We start from the raw sequence: 26,847 nt of genomic DNA, 5'->3' as shown, positions 1-26,847 counted from the left end.
GTTTCAAGCTCCTATCTACAAAAATGTGGACTTTTACATTTTTTGCCAGAAGATAGATCACGGAAGCATGTTATTTGTTTTTTTTTGTTTGTTTCTTTTTTTCCAGGGGTGGCAGTAGCGATTCAGTGGTCCTAGAATGTCGCGAGAGGGCACATTCTAACGGAAATTAAAAGTTCTAATGTCTTTTTAAGTGACCAAAAATTGGAGTTTCTGAACGTTTTTGAATTAATGCATATTTTGATTTTGGTTCTCCGCGCATAAATAATTAAAATGAAATTTCTATATTAATTTTTTTTTGGCTAAATGGCTTTCTCATAGTTTTAGTTGGAGGATTTTGAAAAAAAACGAGTGGGGGAGGAGGCCTGGTTACCGTCTAATTTTTTATAACTTAAAAAGGCAGCTAGCACTTTTAATTTTTACGAACGTTTTCATTAGTACAAAATATACGTAACTTACGAATTAACTTACTTAACGAACTTCTATATTCGTATGTTTTTATTACGTATATGAGGGGGTTCACCCCCTCGTCAATACCTCGCTCTTTATAATAAAACTTGAATTTGTCCCAATTCCTTAAGAATGACTCCTGAATCACAAAGGCCGTAGAATAAATAGTTGAAATTACTAAAATATTTTAGCGTAAAGAGCGAGGTATTACGAGGAAGTGAACCCCTCATTTGCGTAATAAATTCTGTTCGTTTTAAGTCTTAACGCCGCTCCTTAATTTCAGTTGAAAAAACTTTTCATATTGGATAGTTTTCAGTTGGAAACTTTTCATATTTCTCCATGGAAAGATCCTTCCACGTAGCCACCATTAACTTCCCCCCCCCCCTCCAACCAAAAAAAAACAAACTGAAAACATCTGCCACTATATATATATATATATATATATATATATATATATATATATATATATATATATATATCATGAAAAGAGAAATCACCAATGCTACAGCACAAACACAAAAAAAAGAGAGAGACAGAAGGAGAAAAGGAAGACTGTTTTCCTAAATTAGTGATTAATATAAACCAGCACATGAATGAGGCCTTAACCCTATTCATCCATACAATCACATAGGTCAAACAGCATAGCCACACACAATCAACCATAAAGAATAATCCATGGACAGGCAGTCATGTCGTCAATAAGTATAAGTCGTCATTTACCAAAAAATAGAAAAATAATATAGACAAATAATTCAGAGGCAACACCCAACATAAGGGCTCATCAGGAGAATACACTGGCCTATATAGGGTTTCGCCACTCTGAATTCTCTACCCAGCACAGTGTTGTGGCTACCACAGAATATACATGGCATCCCCGCGTCAGGTATCACCTCGATTCCTAAATATAAAAGCAAATTGGCCAAGGCTCAAGAATTTTCTGTGGATACATAATAACATTGAAGTAGATGCATGTCAGAATCCAAAAGAAGCTGCCACCCTGCTTAATATTACTATTCTGAAAGCAGGTGATTTTCCTATATCTAAGACCAAAGGATTCAGAAAGGCAATAGAAAGCCATCCACCAAAGCGCTGGTGGAACAAGGATTGCGAGGTGGCAGTGAGACAAAAGAGAGTGGCACTAAGGAAACAGAATAGGTCTCCTTCAATTGAATGTCAGGAAGGCAGAGGCTATTGTTAAGAGAACGATAGGAGAAGCAAAGAAGACAGCAAGGTCCAATTTCTCATCTAACTTTGACCCAAAGCTACCTCCAAAGAAAATTCACCACTTTATAGCCCGCATGAACGGCAATCGAATCAAAAGGCAGGATCAAGGTTACCCTCTGGAACAGGAAGGAGTCAGGTTGCAAACTGAAAAAGAAAAGGCTGAGGCCCTAGCAAATGCTTTTGAGTGCCCCCCTGAAGTTTCCAACTTCAAAGTACATAGATGAAGGACAACAACCCAAATCTTTGCGTCATCAAGATGACTTACTGAAAGCCTTTGCAAAAGATGAATTAAATGTGGATATTCAGAATCTGAATATTCCTTCAACGCCTGGAGTCGACAAGGTAGACAACCTGTGGCTAATAAAACGCCCTGAAGAATTCAGAATAAGAATATTAATGGTATTTAACCAGTGTTGGCTTAATAGTACTTTCCCGCAGATATTGAAACCCACCATCATTAAAACAGTCTTCGAGATGCAGAAGCCGAGCAATGACACTAAGTCCTACCGACCTATTTCTATATTACTCTGCCTGGGAAAATTATTAGAGAAAATAGTCTACAAAAGGCTAGAATGGATTATGGAAAAGAACAAGTTGATTCAGGCTGAGCAGACAGGCTTCAGGAAACATCACAGCACACTAGATAACATGGTCAGATTAAAATTTTTTATAAAAACAGGATTTGAAGAAGGAAAAATATCCGTGGAAGTCTTGTATGATTTTGAAGGAGCTTACAATAATGTATGCCATAAAAAGATGAAATCAAAAATAACCCTTTTTGTTAAAAGTTATTTAGATGCTAAAGTTTGGATTCCCAATAAAATAAGCCTTTCTGTTGAAAGTTATTTAGAGGGACAAACTTTCTATGTAAGAGTAGGGAAGGAACTTTCATCCCCTCGATTGATGAAACGTGGCCTTCCGTAGGGGGCAATTTTAAGCACTCTTCTTTTCCTTTTATTTGTATCTGACCTTAAGACCTCCACAACCGTTGATATTAGAGGCATGTTTGCTGATAACCTACTAACATACTACAAAAACAACAGCATAGAAGAAGCCTCAAAATCAGCAAAAACAACTCTTGAAGAAATTCACCAGTATTCCAAGGATCATGGAGTCCCATTACCCACCGAAAAAGCAAAGGTCATAGTTTTCCATAGGGAAAGAAATCCCTCACAAATCCAGAGATCAGGATAAGTGGAAGAACTCTAGAAGTTGCAACTTCAGCAAAGATCCTGGGAGTCCACTTTGACAAGAAGTTAACATAGCAAACACATTTGGAGGCCACGAAAACCTCTTTTTTGAAGAGACTGGTTCTAATGAAGCGAATGGAAGAGACCTCTTGGGATCCTCCTCCAAAACTCTGATAGATTTTTACAAATTACACCTACGAGGGATAATTGAATATGGAATCCAGGCTTATGATGCAACATCACAAAAGCACCTTAGAATACTTGAAACCCTCCAAAATTCAGCTATTAGGATAGTCTCCCAGCCATACTCCAGTTGACACCCTGAGGGGATTTGCTGGGGTCCCAAAAATAGAAGAGAGAATGAATAGTCTATCAGCAAAATACTTCACGAAGACCCAAGCTTTTGGCCCTAAACACATTGTTACTTCCACACTTCTCGTAGACCTAAAAAGCATATCCCAAAAACTACCCTCTGGAGTTAAGCTGTTCAAAGAAACTATTTTGAATTGCACAAGTGAGACTGTATCTAATCCTCTACTTATACCAGATTTTCCCTCCCCTTGGAGAATGGTTGCCCCTCAAGTCATTCTCGAGCTGATTCCTAACAGTAAGGATAATCTTCCACAACAGTTAATAATTCAGCTAATTTTAAGGTGTAAACAAATGAATTACCTAGATTGCCTTGAAATATATAAAGATGGATCGCTAAGAAAAGGGAAGACAGGTGCAGGCGTATTCATGCCAGATTTCAATTTGAAACTCCTCCTCAGACTTTCTGATGGCTCCTCAGTCCTATCATCAGAACTGAAAGCCACTGAAATCGCTCTAAATACTCTCTTGTAATACCTCCAACCATAAAAAAGTCGTTATTCTTAGTGACTCAAAATCTGTGCCCCATCTAGTCTCAAAAATAAATTGGGAAGCTCCTGACTGTGATTTATCAGCAATTAGGAATTTCCTTCTATAATTTTTCAGAAAACGAATAGAAGTTAAGTTCCAGCACATACCCAGCCACTGTGGAATCAAAGGAAATGAGGTAGCAGATGAGACTGTAAAACAGGTAGCAGATAGCAAATATTCGGAGTCAAAAAAGAAAACTATAAAGGATATAATAGGGACCAGAACTAACCGTATTTGGACCAAATTATCTACACAGATTTCTTTCCCATTTATACCTATATTGGCCAGCAATATATATTTTCGAATCAGAGCTGGGTCAGTTTACTTAAATAAAGAAAAACATAATGCCAAGCAGTCGCAAAGTCCATTGTGCAGGTTTTGCTACCAGCAGGAAGAATCTCTTCAACATATTCAATTTGATTGTCACGACCTTTTTCCAAAAAGAAAAAAGCTCGCAGATAAGAAAAGAGACCAAGGATTGCAGTTTACTATAGCAGCCCTAAACTTAAAAATCCATTATCAAAGAGCTCTACAACTCTGATTTTCTCGGAGATTCTGGAGTTTCTAAGTGATATCAACTTTGTCTTGTGATTCCATTACATTTTCACCATGAAAAAGACAATGGAAAATGAGCTGGTTTATTAATGAAGATCTACTGTGCAGAAGAGAGCGAGAGTGAGTAGGAAGAGCCGTGTTGGTACCAACCGGCCTCTAGGTCTTATTAAACAAATAAAAAAAAGTTTTTTCAGCTGAAAGTAAGGAGTGACATTAAAACTTAAAACGAACAGAAATTACTTCGTATATGAAAGGGGCTGCTTCCTCATTAACGCCCCGCTCTTTAAACTAAAGTTTGACTCTTTCTCTCAACTCTTCTTTTTAAAACAGTAAAAAAACTTTAGCGTAAAGAGCGGGGCGTTGATGAGGAAGCAGCCCCTTTCATATACGAAGTAATTTCTGTTCGTTTTAAGTTTTAATGTCACTCCTTACTTTCAGTTGAAAAAAACTTGTTTTTTTATTTAATTTCTGAACGTTTTTGAATCAATGCATGTTTTGATTTTGGCTGTCCGCAGAGGAATAATTAAAAAGAAATTTGCATATTCCTTTTTTTTGGCTAAATGGCTTTCTCATAATTTTGATCGAATGATTTTGATAAGAAAAGAGCGGGGGAGGAACCCTAGTTGCCCTCTAATTTTTGGTTAATTAAAAAGGTAACATAACTTATAACTTTTTTACGAATTTTTTTATTAGTAAAAGATATAATTTCGTCCCAGCTCATTAAGAATGACCCATGAATCACAAAAGCCGTAGAATAAATAGTTGAAATTACTAAAAATACTATAGCATAAAGAGCGAGGTATTAGGAGGAGGTGAGCCCCTCATATGGGTAATAATTTCTTTTCATTTTAAGTTTTAATGGTGCTCCTTACTTCCAGCTGAAAAAAAACTGTTTCATATTTATTTTTTCATTGTTTTTTTTCAAGTAATGCTAGTAAATCCTGCGCTCCCTTCACGGAAATTTTCTTACCCCATGACAAATTCCTTGATGGAAAGCTCCCCAGAATATCCCTCTCTTCTCAACCCCTCCCCCAACCAAAAAATCCACCTGAAAACGCCCGTACACTTCCCAATAACCATTACTATATGTAAGCACTGATCAAAGTTTGTAGCTTGTAGCCCCTCCCACGGGGACTCTGGGGGAGTAAGTCGTCTCCAAAGACATAGTTATAAGGTTTTCCGACTACGTTGAATAAAATGGCTATCTCAGAATTTTGATCTGTTGACATTGGGAAAATAATTAGCGTGGGATGGGGCCTAGGTGCCCTCTAACTTTTTTGGTCACTTAAAAAAGGCATAAGAACTTTTCATTTCCGTTAGAATGATTCCTCTCGCAACATTCTAGGACAACTGGGTCGATCCGATCACCCCTGAAAAAAAAACAAAAAAAAAAAACAAATAAACACGCATCCGTGATCTGCCTTCTGGCAAAAAATACAAAATTCCACATTTTTGTAGATAGGAGATTGAAACTTCTACATTAGGGTTCTCTGATACGCTGAATCTGATGGTGTAATTTTTGTTAAGATTCTACGACTTTTAGGGGGTGTTTTCACCTGTTTTCTAAAATAAGGCAAATTTTCTCAGGCTCTTAACTTTTGATGGGTAAGACTAAACTTGATGAAACTTATATATTTGAAATAAGCATTAAAATGCGATTCTTTTGATGCAGCTACTGATATCAAAATTCCATTTTTAGAGTTTTGGTTACTATAGAGCCGGGTCGCTCCTTACTACAGTTCGTTACCACGGACTGTTTGAAACTGCTGGGAACAGGCAGCACGAGTACTCACACTTCCCACAAACCAAACAGAAGGGAGGAAAAGATGACAAAGAAGGATTGCTAGTGTCATTTTGAAGTCAAAGGGTTGAAAGGACTGTACGCAATCCGTTTACCCTCATACAAATTTTGGAATTGGAACCTCGTGATGAAAACATTTTTTGAGGCCCGTTCACCAACAGGAAGAAGAGGTCGTAACGGACAAGTGAAGTCCTTCGACCAAAGCATAAGAAAAGAAGAAAAAGAAAAACAGATTATTTATACAAAAAAAGTTATATAAAAAAATGGATAAAACATAATAACATATAGATACACACAATGACAATGCCACAAGAGATTACACATCTGTAATTATTTGTATCTTGCCAATTTTTTTTTTAGCACTTCAATTTATGTTTTACTATCACCAAAACTACTAGCCCTTTATTCAAATCCCAGGAGATCCACCTGACATGTGATGCATAAAGTAAAGAAACAATTTAAAAATATGAATATATAGAAATACATTCTTTTGATAAAAAAAGAAGTAAATTATGAAGAAAATCGTGTCAACGTTAAAATTTCATGGAAAGGAACAAAACAATTTTTGTCTTTTTTAACACAAAAATTTATTTTTTATTATCGCTACTTCTACTAGGTCTTGATTTAACTCCTGAGCGTTCCATCAAACACAAGATAAATAAAAAAAAAAATAAAAAAAATCGTTCCTCCGCTTGTGCCACAGTCCACGAACACCTAGGACAGTCCCATCGCACGTCGCAAATTTTCACCATGGTTTGCACGCGCCACCTAGTGCACGTGATATCTGAAAGTCAGAACCCTCTCAGTCCAGTTTTCTTGTGTTTATTTAAGAGCTGAACTCTGCTGTTGAGGGTATCTCATGAATTTATCTAATGAGTGCGACAGAGAAACTCCATAATAGATGAGTAGATAATAGTGAAGTCTACTTACAGTACCTACTCTACTTATAGTACTAAAAAACTACTTACAGCATTTGCATTATCTCTTCCCGGGCGGCGGTTTGTATAAAGAAAGAATAGAGAAGGGAAGGGAAACTCCTTGAGACAACATCGAAATCTTCAACTTAAATTTCTTTCAAAATCCTCAATGAATTCTTTCAACGTCATAGGATGGTTGATTTGAAATCTATCCAAGAGAGTCCACTTTTCGCCGTTGTACTGAAATATAACAACGTTATTAATCTAAAATGAATAAATCAAAATAATTAGATGACTATACACATGAACAGATAGTTTTACTTTCAGAATATCAAAGAAAATACTTTAGTTTATTGGTACTAAAGAAAAATAGTTTAGTTTATTGGTTTATTGGTAAGGTATCTTATTTTATGGGCAAAAAGTACATGGAGCACTAAAACAGACACATTAAAATTTGTATATTAAACTAACAAATACGACTTGCTCAGATGGTCACAAGGATGCAGGGCTCCACTTTACACTTAACTGTTACTCATACGAAAAGCATTTGAGCAAATGTTTTCCTTACGGATAAAAAGAACGTAAGACTATTTTCGACGTGAGCATGAATATACAATCCAATTGAAGGGAATGGAGAAAATCTTTTCTCTTCAGAAGTGACCATTTCAAAAGCATTAGTTTTCTCAAGTATAGCCTCCTTTGCTTCATGGCAAAGAGTTGGAATTTGAAACTTTCAAATATGGTTTTGTTAGACAAGGGGAGGGGGAGCAAGCCAACATTAAAGGAATTATTGAACTGAGGGTGAGGGGAATTCTCTGAAGCTCTCACAAGAAATGGATGCAGTTTTTTTTTTTCTATGCTTGTGGTCTGACAAACGTTACTACTTGTCTTGAATAGCGAAACCTAGTGTCAATACATCTGAGCAGCATATTCTTCTAAACTTATTCGGGTTATTCGTCCTCTAAACTTATACTGAGGACGCTAAATGACAAAAAAAAGTGTTTATTTTTAACAAAGGAATTTGGTAGCTTGATAAGAGCGGAGAGTCAAGCACTTCAACATAGATTTAATAATTATATTTAATAAGAAATATTTTGCATTACATACCCGAGATAATTACTAGGCTGATCTCACATGAAGGTCAGTAATTAATAATCAAAGTACTTGAAAGCCTGAAGAAGAAGGCTCCAAAAATTAGAGTAAAGTTAGTATTTCAGCGGATGGGGGCAGGCAGACTCCAACTTTCTCCGCCTTAGCACTTTAGTGCAGTTGACATTTGAAGCCGAAAAGCAACATTAATTTACAAAAAATTATCAACTTTACCATCTTCTGTCAAAAATTACGAATGTTTGTCAAAATACCTTCTGTTAACGCTTTTGAGGGATTTTGTAGTTAGTAATGAATTTCCTACGAGTTGAGGGATCTTGCTCTCCCTCCTCTAGTTCAAATGTTTCCAGACATAATATCAGATTAATTTTTTTAACTAAATTATAGAGCACATTAATAAGTACATGTCATTAGTTTTCTTAGAATATAGCACCTGGAAAAGAAGATAGGGAGTGTTTTGGGGTGAAACACATGCTGTCTAAACTATAACCCAAATAGTAAAAAAAAAAAGAAATAATAAACAATCAAAAGAACCTAGTTGATATATAGCCCATGATTATGAAAAACCCAACGTAGATAATCAGGCTTGTGCCCCTCCTGTGTAGTCTCAGTAAGTCAGTTTTGCTCAAAAAGTCCTTTAATCTTTGGCCCAATATACAGCAAATAATAAATAGCACCAAAAGTAAACAGGAGCTAAAAGCTCATATGGCATTCGTGACGAGGCCGGAAGAGCAAAGAGCTCAGGGAAAACTTTTAAACCCCCAAGCGACTCAACGGAAGAGACTTCTTCAAGTCTTCAGCAGTTTCTGTATCTGCAAAAATACGATGAAATAGGAAACAAACCTTTGTGTGGATAAACAAACTTAAAGTGTCTAGGACATATAAAAAAACTAGAGCTAGGAGCTCATATGGCACTTGTGACAAGGTCGTAAGAGTCAAGAGCCAAAAGCTCATATGGCATGAGCTCTAGCAAAATTCTAAGAATCAATAGATTGATTTAAAAGGAAAATCAGAGGCTTAATGCCGGTCGGGATTTAAAATAAGAGATCTGAGTCGCGAGGTCCTTCTAAATATCAAAGTTCATTAAGATTCGATCACCCATTCTTAAGTTTCCTCCTTTTTTCTAGTTTTCCCTCTCCTCGAATCGGGGAAAACGACTTTATCAAGTCAATTTTTATACAGCTCCCTGACACGCCTACTATTTTTCATCATCCTAGTACGTCTAGAAGCACCAAACTCGCCAAAGCACCGAGCCCCACTCCCTAATTAACCCAAAGATAAAGGACCCAGTACGGTTAAGTGTTTTCCAAGATTTCTGATTTCCCCCTCCAACTACCCCCCTTGTCAACAGATCTGGTCGGGATTTGAAATAAAAATTCTGAGGCATAAGTTCTTTCCAAATGTCAAATTTCATTAAGATCTGGTCACCCGTTCTTAAGTTAAAAATGTCTCAATTTTTCTAATTTTTCCAAATTAACACCCCCCAGTTCTCCCAAAGAGAACGGATCCGTTCCAATTATATTCAGCACGTACCAATAACTTGTGCTTATTCTTCCATTCAAGTTTCATCCCGATCTCTGCGCTCTTAAGCATTTTCCAAGATTTCCGGTTTCCGATATTTCTGTTTCCACCTTCCAGCCCCCTATTTCCCCGGATCCGACTGGAATTGAGAATGTAGTATCTGAGACATACGATCCTTCTATACATCAAGTTTCATTAAGATCCGATCACCCATTCGTAAGATAAAGGTACTTCAATTTTCACGTTTTCCAAGAATACCAATTTCCCCCTCCAACTCCTTGAAATGTCACCGGATTTTGTCGGAATCTAAAATGAGTGCTCTAAAGCACAAGATCCTTCTAAACAACAAATATTAATAAGATCTGATTACCCGTTCGTAAGTTACAAACCCCTCATTTTTTTATTTTTCCAAACTACTCCCCCCCCCCACTTCAACAAAGAGAGCGGTTCCGGTCCGGTTATGTCAGTCACATATCTTGGGCTTGTTTTTAATCTTCCCACCAAGTTTCATCCCGATCTCTCCACTTTAAGTGTTTTCCAAGATTTCCAGTTCCCCTCGACCCCCCCCCCTCAATGACGCTAGATCCGACCGGGATTTAAAATAAGAGATCTGATTTACGAGGTCCTTCAAAATATAAAATTTCATTAAGATCGATCACTCCTTCGTAAGTTAGAAATACCTCATTTTTTCTAATTTTTCAGAATTAAAAATCCCCCCCCCAACTCCATCAAACAGAGCAGATCCATTTCGGTTATGTCAATCACGTATCTAGGACTACTGCTTATTTTCCCACCAAGTTTCATCCCAATCCCTCCTTTCTAAAAGTTTTCCAAGATTTTAGGTTAAGAATTGCAGTTTATTCAGCTTTGAAACAAAATAAACAAACAATTAATTACAAAGATTTCAATAAGTGCTTTTGAAGGCAATTCAGGCGAACTTCAAAAACCACACAAAAAACTACGTCAAGTGAACGTCAAAAACCGCAAAAAAAAAACTACGACAACTAAAGGTCAAAAACCACACAATAACTACGTCAACTGAACGTCAAAAACCATACAATATCTATGTCAATCGAACGTAAAAAACACACAAAAACTACGTCAACTGAACGTCAAAAACAAAAAAATTATGTCAAATGAACGTCAAAAACCACACAAAACTACGTCAACTGAACGTCAAAAACCACGCAAAAACTACGTCAACTGAAAGTCAAAAACCACACAAAAACTACGTAAACTGAACGTCAAAAACCACAAAATCAATTGAAATAAGCTTGAACGCACATCCAAAAACGTTAATTTCAACAACACCACTCCACCTTATACAGTCATTTAACCATCTATGCTGCTTATTTTAACGGATTTGGTGTCTATGAAAAACTAACCTATTCAATCCAATGTTGACAACCCAAAAGTATGAATAAACAATACAGGACTGCCAAATAATTTTGGAGGATAAACAAAATACTTTGTAAGATAAATGCAGGATAAACCAAATACTTTTAATACGAGGAGAAGCCTCTTGGTTATAATTGTGGTGTAATCCCATGATTGGTTTCTCTTAATTCAAATTTTTCTTCATTTGGTTTACAATTTGTTCCTTTTTTTTCTTTTTTTGGAGATAATTGTTCATATGTAGTTCAAGCCTAGTAAATGTCATTACGTGATTTCTGTGCAAAATTTCTCGTGCTCATGGTAAACATAAAATTGGTTTTGATTATTTAATCATATTTGTTCATGTGGTTTAAAAAATTGACATAAAATTTCTATGAATTTTTTTCCGAATATAGGGATCACCACCACTCTTGAATGACTTGTGAGATCGATCTGGTTTTTATTGCGTGTTTTCTAAAATCACTCAAACCCTTCCACATATCTCAAAACTTCCACATATCAAGCATGCACCAACACAACCACACACTTGCACCTGCAACACTAAATTCATACACAGACATAGTGGGTATGTATAAAGATTTTTTTTTTCCAAACTCTCAACATATTTGATTCTTCCTCAACAAATGAAATAACTAGTCGTTGAATCACTAGCCAATATCCTTTTGTCAATTCTACCTTCATATAATTCTGGTCCAATAAGCCAACTCCCAAGTTTCTTTAGCCACCTCTATTATGCGAAATAACGTGTATAGAAATCAATTAAAATACGCAGTAGACACTTCGCTTTTACTAAGAGCCCCAAAAAAGGGACACTCTGACATATAAAGTGAAATGAAAAAGGGAAATCAAATATATTCTTTTATACTAATACAAACAGCTCATAAGAAATAAACAAGAAAATCTCACAAATAAGAAAAAAACTTTTTTAGAATGTCAAAATTCATGCATAACCAAATATCATAAACAAGAACCAAAATAAAAAGAAAACCAAACAAAATGTGAACTTCTTTGAAATAAAAGTAATAGCCCATGCAAACAAAAAGGCACCCAAATATAAACGTGTCTTACAAGTTTGAAAAAAGTACTCAATTTGCAACTTGCCTCCTTCACGCAATGACAGGAGGTAACTCAAAAATTTCAAGTCTTACCCCACATTATCCACATAAAAATGAAAAATAATTCCCCAAAAACTTCCCTGAAAATGGTGCTGTCAAAAGCACTTAGCAGTTACCTCGAAAATACACAAAAAACATTTTTGTTCTAACTACATTGCATTTGCGACTGAAATAAAAGAGATTTTGATAAGATTTTAGTGTTAATTAAAAGATGGTATTAGAAGTAGTATGTATAAGGACTTTCAAACTGTGACACATCTGTAAGGAAATGCTGTATGTAACCTTGTATTCGGTGAAAACTTGTTTGCTAGTGCATGCAAGTTCACCAGTTCACAGGTATTCATCAATAATGAAGAAAGGAAAATTAAACATATTCTTTCATTCTAATAGCTAAGGCTCGCAAAAAATTAAACGAGAAAATCGTACAATAGCAAAAAAAAGTCTTCCTATGCGCATATAACCAGGTTTTATAGGGCCATCCTTATATAACACATAAAATGACATCAAGTGAACCAAACGAAATAGAAAACAAAAAATTTAGTTTTTTGAACTAATAGTAATAGCCCATAGAAACAAAAAAAAGCAAATGTAAACATCTGTCATATAGGTGTGAAAACACGTACTCAATTTGCCACTTGCCTCCTTCATCAAATGCCAGGAGGTGACTCAAAAGTTTCAAATTATGACCCCAAATAATCCTCATAAAAATTAAATAAATTTGGCCAAAAACCTTCCCTAAAATGCTGCTTTCAAAAGCATTTAGTAATTACATTGAAAATACGCAAAAAAAAATTTTTTTTTCATCGCAAAAAATTATCATAAATCACATTTACGGTTTAAAATAGGATAACCTTGGATTTCGGTGACTAGTTATTCGCTAGTGTATACAAGTTTTTGTTTTGTTTTCTGTTCTGAAAATATCTAGCTATTGGGCCAAATGAAACGTGTTTGCAGGGAATTTTATTGGATATAAAAAAAGATCTGCAGTAGAAAACACACAGAATTTTTCTTGACACTTAGCATGACAAAGCTCGACAATCACAACATATATAGACTGATTTGAATGCTTAAAAAATAATGAATTAGAACTTCAGAACGTTCTGGTGCACAGACAAAATTTGAAAATAAAGAATTGGAGGAAATTCTTGATCGAAACCCATGTTCGACACTTCCATCGATTGGAAAAGGATTACAAGCAGAAGCATCAACAGTTACAAAAGGCTAGAAACTACCTAGAAGTGGTGGTATTGGGCGACATGTGAGTTGAAGCTGAGAGACGTCTAACGGCGTTTACTCCCCTGTGAAAAACTGATGCAACTGCTAGTACATGGCAACCAAAAGTGGCGAATCAGTGTTAACCTCCCTAAAAATACTTAAGGGTATTCTACCCCACACCTTACGCTCACCAGACATTGTTCCTTTGACTTATCATTTACTCCACTTGATGATCCATAAATCTGATCATGGCGATGCATGCAACCTGTTGTGTGAAGACAGCAGAGGGAAATTCAGGTAAATTTCACATCCTCTCCGGGGGTAAACAAGGGTGCGTGCTATCTCCGCTACTGTTCGCAGTCGTCATCAACTTCATATTGAGGAGCGTCGATTCAACTGGGCTAACCCTAAATGATCACCTGCTGAGCGACCTAGATTTTGCTGACGATATTGCCATCCTCGAAACCTACAAATCATGGCTTCAAGCACTGCTCATGGGCATTCAAAAAAAAAGCAGAGGGTTTTGGACTCAATATCAACACCAGTAAAACCAAAGGCATGGCAACTAGCGATTCACCTTTGAACATCAAATGTGAAGATAACGACATGGAACAAATGGTCCATTTCAAATATCTTGGAAGCACCATCGAGAACACGGGATGCACAGCCAAAAAAGTCATCGCCTGAAATGGACAGGCTGGCAGCACCTTCAACAGGCTCAAAAAAGTATGGAGGTCGAATACTTTCTCTCTCCGACTGAAGCTCCACCTGAACGTCCTACCAGTCCTCTTCTATGCATCTGAAACATGGCATCTCAACCAAGAACAAGGGAGGAGAATTTAATATTTTGAAAACATGTGCCAATATAGACTTCTTGGAATCCAGTGAACCAGAAGGTAACGAACAAGCACATTATAAACATCACAGGTCAACCGTCCATCATCAAGACCATACGAAGGCGCAGATGGAGCTACCTCGGACCCGTGTTGCGCATGTATGATCATTTCAGAATCCCCAAATCTACTTTTTTCTGGTTACCTGAAGACACCTGCCGCAGAGGAAGACCCAAAAATATACTTTGTCGTATCTAAAACAAAGACCTGTGTCACCTTCACGTCTCAATACAGCCGGAGTGGGAAGACATCATCGCAGCCGCAAGTTTCAGAGACGATTGTAAATTCTTTTTGGACGCCTTGGGAAAGGAGGATCTAAGGTAAGATGAGGATCTAAGGCAAGATAAAGATGATGTACAACCAGGCTGAGCAGTAAGTCGTTTCTTACAAATCTACTTTAAAAGAATGATTTCTTAAGATACCCTTAAAAGGCGTATCTTTTTTTCTTCTTTTTGCTTTTTTTACTCTTTTTTAAATTAAAGCATTTATTTTACAAAAAAGAAAAAAACAACGAAAACTTGAACAAGAATTTTTTAAGATAATGCAAAACATTTGGCAACAACCCTTAAGAGAACGATGCCCGGTGTTTTTCTGCTATCAAACTGATTGTGCACTTAATATGTTATGCAATATCTAGTATCTTTAAATTTAAGTTGACATTTTTTCAGAATACGACTAAGTGAAGAAAAGTTGAACCTTTTAACTACCCTCTCAAAACACATGTTGAATTATACACAAACAAAAAATAAAAAAAACCGATAGCAATCGTTGATATGAAAAGTAGGCGGAAGTGTTTCTGTTTGTTGTACAGGATAATTCCTTATCCATGAATATTTGAGTCCATCTACGCAAACTACCAAAGCCTAAATAGTGTCAATTCTTTTATATAATTAGCAACACCTTTCTAACTTTCGTTAAAAAAACCCTTTGGGGTCATGCTGTGCCCCCCCCCCTTGAAAAGTAGCTTTGATTCTTACCTCCTTTTGCTGAACTGCTATTGGATCTGAGAAAACAAAAAGAGGGAGACATAAATTGATAAAACTGTTCTTGAAAACTTCTAATTTGTTGTGGCACTCTCACGTGCAATATTTCCAAATCATCTGAGTATTGCAGCAATGCAAACTTACAATTTGGAACGAGTACACAATGGCACACAAAAAATTGCTCAAGGCTCAGAAACAATCATTGCGAGATTTGCGAGGAAACTCGAAACCCTTTTGCAGCACATTAATATTGCTTGTGGGATATTTCAGGCAAACACTACCTATAATACCTAGATCAACCCCTAAAGACGAAATGAATGCTCGCCTGAAATATTCTTATTTATGGGCACACGTAAAGATATTGAAATTAACTATAAATACTCGTGTCCGATTGCAAAACGATGACTCTGGTGAAATATTTTTAGATCAATTACTGGTAATTGGAAATGGAAAGTTCTCAGTAGACTCAATTTCAGGACGTATACAACTGTCTGCTGAATTCTGTAATTTAGTGATGTCCAAAAATGAACTGGTTGAAAAGGTATTTCTGAATATTCTAACCAATTATAAAAATCATAAATGGCTAAGTGAGATCTTAATATAGACTATTTTTCCCATGGAGAATTTTATGTTGCATGATGGAGGGTTGGTTAACCTGGAAATCTATTTATGTGCACAGACAATGGGACAGCGAAGAATGTTGTATATTCGCAAGTTTTAAGTAGTTAATTTATATTGCATATGTATATCTATCTATCTATCTTCTATCTATATAAAAATAAGTTTTATGTATGCATGTTTGTTTGTTTGTAAAAAGAGCGTTTGCATATGACGTTATAATAAGTATACTAGGTGTATTGGGGCCCCTCAAGGCCCTCCGCACGCGTAAGTCGTTACGCGCCATATTAGTTACGTGCCATTGTAGTTGTGTCCCTGTGTCCCACCTGTGAATAGAGATAGACATATATATATATATATATATATATATATATATATATATATATATATATATATATATATATATATATATATATATATATATATATATATATATATATATATATATATATATATATATATATATATATATATATATATATATATATATATATATATATATATATATATATATATATATATATATATATATATATATATATATATATATATATATATATATATATATATATATATATATATATATGTATATATATATATATATATATATATATATATATATATATATATATATATATATATATATATATATATATATATATGTTTTTAACTAGACATATATATATATATATATATATATATATATATATATATATATATATATATATATATATATATGTATATATATATATATATATATATATATATATATATATATATATATATATATATATATATATATATATATATATATATATATATATATATATATATATATATATATATATGTTTTTAACTACGTCAAACATGCGAATATACAACATTCTCCGCTGTCCCATTGTCTATGCATATAAATAGATTGTCAGGTTTACTGACTCTTGAACATGCAACATATAATTGTCCATGGGAAAAACAATCCGTATTCAGATCTATACCTCATTGTTCTAACGATGTGTCCCTGTGCCCTGGTCGTCATTTATATTCCCTGTGTCCCGGTTGTAATTTGTGTCCCGGTGTCCCAGTTTGTAATTTCTCTGTGAGTATTCAGGTCGTCATTTATATTCCCTGTGTCCCGGTGTCCCGGTCGTCATTTATGTCCCGGTGTCCCGTTCTGTACTTTCTATTCGAACAATCCATGTGTCCCGGTCGTCATTTATATATCCCGCCTGTGCCCCCGGCGTCCCCGTTGCAGTTGTGTCCGTATTCAGAAAAACAATCCGTATTCAGATCTATACCTCATTGTTCTAATGATCTGTCCTTGTGTCCCGGTCGTCATTTATATTCCCTGTGTCCCGGTTGTAATTTGTGTCCCGGTGTCCCAGTTTGTAATTTCTCTTTGAGTGTCCAGGTCGTCATTTATATTCCCTGTGTCCCGGTGTCCCGGTCGTCATTTGTGTCCCGGTGTCCCGTTCTGTACTTTCTATTCGAACAATCCCTGTGACGCCTGTGCCCCCGGCATCCCCGTTGTAGTTGTGTCCCTGTGTCCCGGTCATCATTTTTATTCCCTGTGTCCCGGTCGTGATTTGTGTCCGGGTGTCCCAGTCTGTAATTTCTCTTTGAGGTTCCCGGTCGTCATTTATATTCCCTGTGTCCCGGTCGTCATTTGTGTCCCGGTATGTAATTTCATCAGTTGAGAAACATGACGACAGTCGACAAACAACTTCATGACGCATGCAGCTCAATTCTTAAAATGACGTCAGTCGACAAACATGACGTCAGTCAACAAACAAACATGACGTCACCCGACAGACCCGTGCACACACAGACAACTTATTTATATATATATATATATATATATATATATATATATATATATATATATATATATATATATATATAGATAAGGCAGTAAAGTTGATAATTTTTTATTGTAAATTAATGTTGCTTATCGGCTTCAAACGTAAGCTGCGCTAAAGTGCTACTATACTCTTTATTTTGGACCTTTCTTCTTCAGACTATCAAGTATTTTCATTATTAATTACTGGCCTTCTTATGAGATAAGCCTAGTAATTATCTCGGGTATGAAATACGAAAATACATCTTATTAAATATAATTTATTAAATCTATACTGAAGCGCTTGACTGTCCACTCTTATCAAGCTACAAAATTCTTTGATTCAGGGAACCACTTTTTTTGCCATTTAGCGTACTCAAACTGTTAATTCAACTGTTATAACAATTATTAGTTAATATAAAATTAAATTAACATAAGTAAATATCTTCAAATAAATGTTTCAATTAAGATGTATTAAATGGTCTCATACGTAGTATTTTTCTTATTAGGGACGGGAGGGGTCAATAAAGTGTACTTGTACTTTCAAAAAGAAAAGCCCATAACTTTAAAGAAACTTAGGATTTCAGGGGAAGGGTATGTACTGGGTCCTGAACAACCTTCCTCCATACGCCCCTGATATAGTACTGTCATATTTAAATTGACAGAGATTAAACGGACTTGATTGTGCTTATACTTAGATATAGTAATCTTAGTAATAACATTTACTTCAAATTTAACATTAGTGGAACATTTGAATTTTAACATTAAAGAATGTGTTTAGTTAGATTTCACATGTTATACTCTAGAGGGGGGGAGGGCAGCTCACAAAAGTATTGCTCTGAAATACAATTCTGGTTTTTAATCGTTAATTCCTCCCACAGGAAACATTGTCCTTCCAGGACTAGTTCTGGGTCTACATATATCTAGATTGTAGCTCCTTTATATATGTATTTTTTTTTTTTTTTTTTGTTAATAGGCATGCAGTCATAGATAACAGATGGGTTGAAAAGATGGATAAAATCATGGTTCAAATAACGTTAATTTGAATTTATTTAAAATTTCAGAAACTGCCGAATAAGTTTAAAGGACGACGCTTCTCAGATCTATTGACACTTGGTTTCTAGTTATTCAAAACAAGTAGCAACGTTTGCCAGACCACAAGCATATAAAAAAACTGCATCCATTTTTTGTGAGAGCTTCAGATAGTTCCGCTCCCCCTCAGTTCAAAACTCACTTTAATATTGCCTTGCTACCTCCCCCCCCCCACCCCGCCCAAACAAAATCGTCTCTGAAAGTTTGAAATCCAATCTCTCCGCCACGAGGCAAAGCAATGAGGCCATGAAACTTGAGAAAACTACAGCTTTGGAAATGGTAACTTGTGAAGAGAAAAGATTTCCTCCAATCCCTTTAATTGAATTGTATATTCATACTCACACCGAAAATAGCCTTACGTTATTTTTATCCATAAGGACAACATTTGCTCAAATGCTTTACTTTTGAGTAACAGTTAAGTGTAAAGTGGAGCCCTGCAACCTTTTGACCATCTGAGCAAGTCGTACTTGTTAGTTTAATATACAAATTTTAATTTGTCTGTTTCAGTGTTATATGTACTTTCCGTTCATAAACATAAGATACACTCCGTACCAATAACCTAAGGTATTTTGTTTGATATTCTGAAAATAAAACTATCGGTTCATGTGTATAGTCATCTAATTACTTTGTTTGATTCATTTTAGAGAGATTAATAACGTGGTTATATTTCAGTACAACGGTGAAAAGTGGACTCTCTGGGATAGATTTCAAATCGACCATCCTATGACGTTGAAAGAATTCATTGAGCATTTTGAAAGAAACCTCAAGTTGAAGATTTCGATGTTGTCTCAAGGAGTTTCCCTTCTCTATTCTTTCTCTGTGCAAAAGGCCGCTCGGGAAGAGAGAATGCAAATGCTGTAAGTAGTTTTTTAGTGCTATGTTTGTGCGTCTATACTTAAAAAAAACTGACAAAAATGAAAAAAAAAACTAAAAGAAACTAGCCCGAAAATAATAAAATAAGACAAACAAATAAAACTGAAAAAAAGGAAAAAAGAAAACAACCCCACCCCCAACAAAAAAAATTAAATACAATTGGCCACCAACACCTAGTTGGAGGGGGCGATTCGTGCCCCCCAAGCCCTTCCCACGCGCGTAAGTCGTTACGCGCCATATTAGTTACGCGCCATTGTAGTTATGTCCCTGTGTTCCACCTGTGATTATAAATATATATATATATATATATATATATATATATATATATATATATATATATATATATATATATATATATATATATATATATATATACTAGCTTTTGGGGTGGCACTTCGCGCCACCCCAACACCTAGTTGGTGGGGGCGCTTCGCCCCCCCCCCAAGCCCCCCCCCGCGCGCGTAAGTCGTTACGCGCCATGTTAGTTACGCGCCATTGTAGTTGTGTCCCTATGTCCCACCTGTGAATATAGATAGAGTTGGTGGGGGCGCTTCGCGCCCCCCCCAAGCCCCCCCGCGCGCGTAAGTCGTTACGCGCCATGTTAGTTACGCGCCATTGTAGTTGTGTCCCTATGTCCCACCTGTGAATATAGATAGATATATATATATATATATATATATATATATATATATATATATATATATATATATATATATATATATGTTTTTAACTACGTAAAACTTGCGAATATACAACATTCTTTGCTGTCCCATTGTCTGTGCATATAAATAGATTGTCAGGTTTACCGACTCTTGAACATGCAACATATAATGGTCCATGGGAAAACAATCCGTATTCAGATCTATACCTCATGATTCTAATGATTTCCTTGAGCTTTGTTGATGGTGATTGCTAATCGACGATTCCCTGTGTCGCCGTCGTCATTTATATATCCCCGTGTGCCCCCCGGTGTCCCGGTCGTCATTTATATTCCATGTGTTGTGGTCGTCATTTATGTCCCGGTGTCCCAGTCTGTGAATTCTCTTTGAGGGTCCCGGGCGTCATTGATATTCCTTGTGTCCCGGTGTCCCGGTCGTCATTCGTGTCCCGGTGTCCCAGTCTGTATATACATTCGTTTTTGAATTGGTATTTTTTTTAGGTTTTAGTTTTCTGCCTTTTTTTTAGTTTTTTTTAGTTATACCTCATGATTCTAATGATTGCCCTTGAGCTTTGTTGATGGTGATTGCTAATCGAACATTCTCTGTGTCCCCATCGTCATTTATATATCCCCCTGTGCCCCCGGCGCCTCCGTTGTAGTTGTGTCCCTGTGTCCCGGTCGTCATTTATATTCCCTGTGTCCCGGTCGTCATTTGTATTCCGGTGTCCCAGTCTTTATATACATTCGTTTTTGAAATGGTAAATGATGAAATAAATTTTTGTATTTTTCCCCTTTTTTTCTTTTTAGTTTTTTTGGTTTTTACATTTTTTTAGTTTTTTTAGTTTTTTTTCTTTTTTCTTTTTAGTTTTTTTTTTATTTTTATTTTTTTAGTTTTGTTTTTCTCCTTTATTTTTCTTTTTGTATCCTTTTTTTAGTTTTTTTTATTTTTTAGTTTTTTTAGTTTTTTAGCTTTTTTACTTTTTTTATTAGTTTTTAGTTTGTTTTTTTCTTTTTAGTTTTTTTGTAGTTTTTACCTTTTTTTAGTTTTTTTTTTTTACTTATGTCCTGGTCGTCATTTATACTCCCTGTGTCCCGGTCGTCATTTGTGATGGTTTGTTGACGGTGTTTTGTTGATGGTGATTGCTAATTGAACATTCCTTGTGTCCCGGTCGCTTTCTCTTTGAGTGTCCCGGTCGTCATTTATATTCCCTATGTGCCGGTGTCCTGGTCGTCATTTGTGTCCCAATGTAATTTCGTAATTTCGTCAGTTGAAAACATGACGTCAGTCGACACAGAAACATGACGTCCACAGATCCACAGATCCACAGACAGACCGACAACTTATTTTTATATATATAGATTTTTTTAGTTTTTTAGCTTTTTTAGTTTTTTTATTAGTTTTTAGTTTGTTTTTTTCTTTTTAGTTTTTTTGTAGTTTTTACCTTTTTTTTAGTTTTTTTTTTTTTTTACTTATGTCCTGGTCGTCATTTATACTCCCTGTGTCCCGGTCGTCATTTGTGATGGTTTGTTGACGGTGTTTTGTTGATGGTGATTGCTAATTGAACATTCCTTGTGTCCCGGTCGCTTTCTCTTTGAGTGTCCCGGTCGTCATTTATATTCCCTATGTGCCGGTGTCCTGGTCGTCATTTGTGTCCCAATGTAATTTCGTCAGTCGAAAACATGACGTCAGTCGACACAGAAACATGACGTCCACAGATCCACAGATCCACAGACAGACAGACAACTTATTTTTATATATATAGATATATATATATATATATATATATATATATATATATATATATATATATATATATATATATATATATATATATATATATATATATATATATATGTTTTTAACTACGTAAAACTTGCGAATATACAACATTCTTGGCTTTCCCATTGGCTGTGCATATACAAAGCCTTATATACCTATAATGACGTCATATGCGAACGCTCTTTTTACAAACAAACAAACATGCATACATACAACTAATTTTATATAGATAGATACAATACAAATTAACTGCGTAAAACTTGCAAATATACAACATTCTTCGCTGTCCCATCGAGGGAAGATTTCCCTAGATTTTGGAAATAAATCCCCCCTCACCATGTTCATGAATTGAAACCTCTATTCACCAGTATTCTCTTTCAGGATGCCTGATATGGTTCGTAAGGTATCGAGGAAGCCAGTTGAACCCTATGTGAAGTCTTTGGTATTTGAAATTTGTTGTGATGATGAAAACGTTGAAGACATAGAAGTTCCATTTGTTGTTTATCATTTGTAATGGCTGGGGATGCTACGCTTCCCGTTGTTTCTTCAAATAGGGGAAAGAAATTACTATTTGATTTTTTTTTCAAATTATTTATCAGTTCTAAATAAAGACAAATTTTTTTTTTTTTTTTTTAATATGTAAGTCATTTCTGATCTGAATTAAATAAAAAGTAGTCTGAAGTTTTACTTTCTTTTTTCATGTCGAGATTCAAAGCACTGTTAATCGATTGAGGATGTGCCGCTAGTCTTGATAATATTTATTGATGCTAAATACAAAGTCCAACGATTATCTTTAATTTTAATCATGTAATCCTGTAAATCGATCGAGGATGTGCCGCGGGTTTTGGTAATATTTATATACTAGTTTACTAAATACTGAATCCAACGATTATTACTAAATACCGAGTCCAACGATTGTAATCAATGTTAAGCATGTAAAGTAAATCGTCTGTCTGATATCAAAAGGGTGTATCTCCATATGCCTAATTGTAAAATTTTAGAAGACCAAAAAAAACCCAAAACTCTCCTGAGTTTTCTCAGTCTAATGGAAAAAAAATACACCTGAATTCTCAGGCTAATGGGACTTTTAATTGGTCAATTAAGAATTACTTACTAATGAGAAGCCAGTATTCATTGGAACATACTTTGATACAAAAGATGTCTGGATACACCATCAAGTAACTTCTTAGGCAGCTTATTTTTGCTTTTTTAACAAAGAAGGCTTTCTGAGCAATCTTGCAGGGATGGAAACGCCTAGTATTCATGAAGGTATACCTTTCACCATGAGATTACCAAGTTGGTATTAATACCCTTACTGGTGTTTCATACTTTCCTTGAGGATAAAGGTGGTATTTAAGACCCTCCTACTATTATTGTTATTATTTATTGAAAACCCGTATTTATACAGAAAAAAAATGAAGAAGCACAAAAAAAGAAAGGGGGAACATAACTATTGCAGCGTAACTACTGTAGAAGGAACACATAAACGTTCAAATAGGGATAAACCCATTTATTTAGACAGTGAAAGCAGGTAAAAACATCTAAATATTTCGATCACATATATAGCGACCGTCAGCAGTAAAAATACTAAAGTATTTAAATTTTATACGAAGCCAAAAAAGTTAAATATTTTCTGAATGAGGTGAAAGCTATTTATTTGATTTTTGATAAATATGTTAGTTTCGATATTAATACTTTAGTATTTCTATTGATGACGGTCGCTGTATACGTGATCGAAATATTTAGACTTTTGTACCTGTTTTCACTGTCTAAATAAATGGATTCATCCCTATTTGAAGCTTTATATGTTCGTCAAAGAACATTTAGTCTAATAGAATCTATAGAATAGAATTTTTATTAGTCTAATAGTAATAGAACTATTTAGTCTAAGGTGTTACGTCGAAAAAGTGTAGATGTTGTCTCCATGCATATTTTGAAATCTTTCATTTGTGTTTTTCTATAAGTTTGGCAACAATTATAGTAGGATTTCCTATATAATGACTATTGATGATGAGCTACACAGTAAGCTCAGCTTCAATGATAAAAAAATATTATAGAATTATAAGTTTAAATTTTCTATGAAATATAGCCGAAAATACACTTTTGAATTTAATATAAATTTCTATCTTATTTTTTTTCAATTAATAATTGAGTTCCAGGGAACCAGGCTTCACTCATTAAAGTGTATTTTGGAAATAAAAAAAATCTTGAGCATGCCCCCCCCCCTCTTTGGAAACGCATAAAAAAGAATATTGATTTACTGATTGTGAATCAGGCACTGTTTTAAGTTTGAAGATTATACCACTTTGTTTCTGCTCGTCTTAAATTATGTTTGATAAAATTCCTTTTGCCTAGTTAATTCATGAATTAGTTTCTTAACTATAGAATGGGAATCAAACTTACTTTGATAAAAATCCACGGTATCAAGGGGACCGTGCTTCGCTAAGTGAAAAGAAAGACATTTTTTTTTCATCTCTTGGAATACATATTTAATTTAATGCCAATAGAACATTGACTGAGAAAAGTGTTAATGAACTTGTTTATATTTGAGAAACAAAATCGGAGAATTACAATGCATATTACAACTCTTTATATACTTAGTCAACAACAACATAGTCTTTCTATGGACCCACTTAGGGGACTTAGCCTGACCTAGGATTGCTCTCATTGTAAATGCACCAAAATACTTTATAATTTGGTTTCTAAACAAATTTCTTTGTACTCCATATTTAGTGTACTTCATGAGAATATGCCTTAAATCATCATACTCATTACAAATATCACAGATATTTATTACTGAAATTGTATTACTTGATTTATATAACATTAAAATTACTCTACTTGATCAAAAGTAAATTAACTGTGTTTCACTTATTGATCATAAATTCTAATTATGTTTCAGAGCAAGTTAATAACTGGAAAAATCATTCTTGCAATCGTTACTACAACTTTAGTGGTTTTTGGCCTCGTTTCACTAGAGCTCTAGAAAATTGTCCAGGGCCACAACAAACTAGAATATTTCAAAAGCAGTTTTATCAATTTAGCTCTCCCTCTTTTTATATTCTCAGATCCAATAGCAGCTCAGCAAACAAAGGTAAGAATTGAACCTACTTTTTAGGGGGGGGGGGGTAATTCCAAAGATTTTTTTTATGAAAATTAGAAAAGTGTTGCTAATTATATAAAAAAATTAAAAATCTTTAGGCTTTGCTAGTTTGTGTAGATGGACTCAACTACTCATGGATAAGGAATTATCCTGTACAACAAAAAGGAAAACTTCCACCTACTTTTCATATCAACGACTGCTATTGGCTTTTTCATTTTCGGTTTGTGTATAATTCAACGTGTGTTTGAGAGGGGAGTTAAAAGGTTCAGCTTTACTTCAATTACTTGTATAACATATTAAGTGCACAATCAGTTTTGGAGCTGAAAAGCACAGGGTATCATTGTCTTAAGGATTGTTCCCAGACGTTTCGCATTATCGTAAAAGATTCTTGTGTAAGTTCTCTTTGTTTTGTTTTTTTTCTTTTTCTGTTTTTGTAAAATAAATGCTTTTTTTGAAAAACAAAGTTAAAAAAAAAGGAAAAAAGACGAAACGATACGCCTTTTTAGGGTAATTTAAGAATTCATTCTTTATGAGTAGATTTGTGGAAAAAGAATTACTGCTCAGTCTGGTTGTACATCATATTCACCTTACCTTAGACCCTCCTCTGCCTCCAGAGAAGCCCACGGCGTCCAAGTCGTCTCCAGTCGTCTCTGAAACTTTTGACTACGATGTCTTCGCACTCCGGCTGTATTTAGGCGTGAAGGTGCTGCAGGTCGTTGTTGCAGGTACAACGGTTTGTATTTTTGGGTCCTCCTCAACGGCAGGTTCCTTCAGGTAACCAGAAAAATGCAGAATTGGGGATTCTGCAATCATTCATGCTCAGCAGGTGTCCAATGTAACTCTATCTACGCCTTCGTATGGTCTTGAGGAGGGACAGTTGACCTGTGATGCTTCTATTGCTCTTGTTCGTTACCCTCTGGGCCCAGTGGATCCCAAGAAGTCTACTTAGGCACATGTTTTCAAAAGACTGAATTCTCCTCTCTTGTTCTTGTTCGAGATGCCATATTTCAGATGCATAGAGGAGAAAGGCAGGACGTTGCTTTTGAACAGCCGGAGCTTAAGCCCGAGAGAGGAAATACTCGACCTCCGAGCTTTTTTGTGCCTGTTGAAGGTGCTGCTAGCCTGACCAATTCGGGTGATGACTTCTTTGGCAGTGGATCCGTGTTCTCGGTGGTGCTGCCAAGATTTTAAAAATCGACCACTTGTTCCACATCGTTGTAATCACACTTGATGCTCATAGGTGAATCGTTAGTTGCCATGCCTTTGGTTTTACTGGCTTTCATATTGAGTCCAAAACCTTCTACCTTTTGTTGAATACTCGTGAGCAGCGCTTGAAGCCATGATTTGTAGGTTTCGAGGATGGCAATATCGTCAACACAATCTAGGTCGCTCAGCAGGCGATCATTTAGACTTAGCCCAGTTGAATCGACGCTTCTCGATACGAAGTTGATGATGACTGCGAACAGTAGCGGAAGCACGTACCCTTGTTTCATCCCAGAGAGGATGCAAAATTCACGTGAATTAATCTGCCGTCTTCTCACAACCAGTTGCATCTTCATACATCGCCATTATGAGATTTGTAAATCATCAAGTTGAGTAAATGACAAGTCAAAGGAACTATGTCTG

The 26,847-nt window shown here is 35.4% G+C and overlaps 2 long non-coding RNA genes across 2 annotated transcripts in view; one reads left to right on the top strand and one right to left on the bottom strand.

Moving 5' to 3' along the window:
* LOC136030904 (uncharacterized) overlaps nucleotides 1–23,087 on the top strand; it is a 60,888-nt gene extending 37,801 nt beyond the window's left edge. The window contains exons 3-4 of the long non-coding RNA XR_010618388.1: nucleotides 19,480–19,664; nucleotides 22,500–23,087. This is a non-coding gene — a long non-coding RNA (uncharacterized LOC136030904). The remainder of the gene's footprint in view (nucleotides 1–19,479; nucleotides 19,665–22,499) is intronic.
* The window catches only part of LOC136030896 (uncharacterized), a 44,463-nt gene extending 20,794 nt beyond the window's left edge, over nucleotides 1–23,669 (bottom strand). The window contains exons 1-2 of the long non-coding RNA XR_010618387.1: nucleotides 23,233–23,669; nucleotides 7,086–7,274 (exon numbers count right to left, since the gene is read on the bottom strand). This is a non-coding gene — a long non-coding RNA (uncharacterized LOC136030896). The remainder of the gene's footprint in view (nucleotides 1–7,085; nucleotides 7,275–23,232) is intronic.
* Between the last annotated feature and the right edge of the window lie 3,178 nt (nucleotides 23,670–26,847).

This window comes from Artemia franciscana, chromosome 1, assembly GCF_032884065.1.
Source record: "Artemia franciscana chromosome 1, ASM3288406v1, whole genome shotgun sequence".
Taxonomy (NCBI): Eukaryota; Metazoa; Arthropoda; class Branchiopoda; order Anostraca; family Artemiidae; genus Artemia; species Artemia franciscana.
Note: the sequence above shows the minus strand (reverse complement) of the source record. Positions and strands in the feature narration are given on the sequence as shown.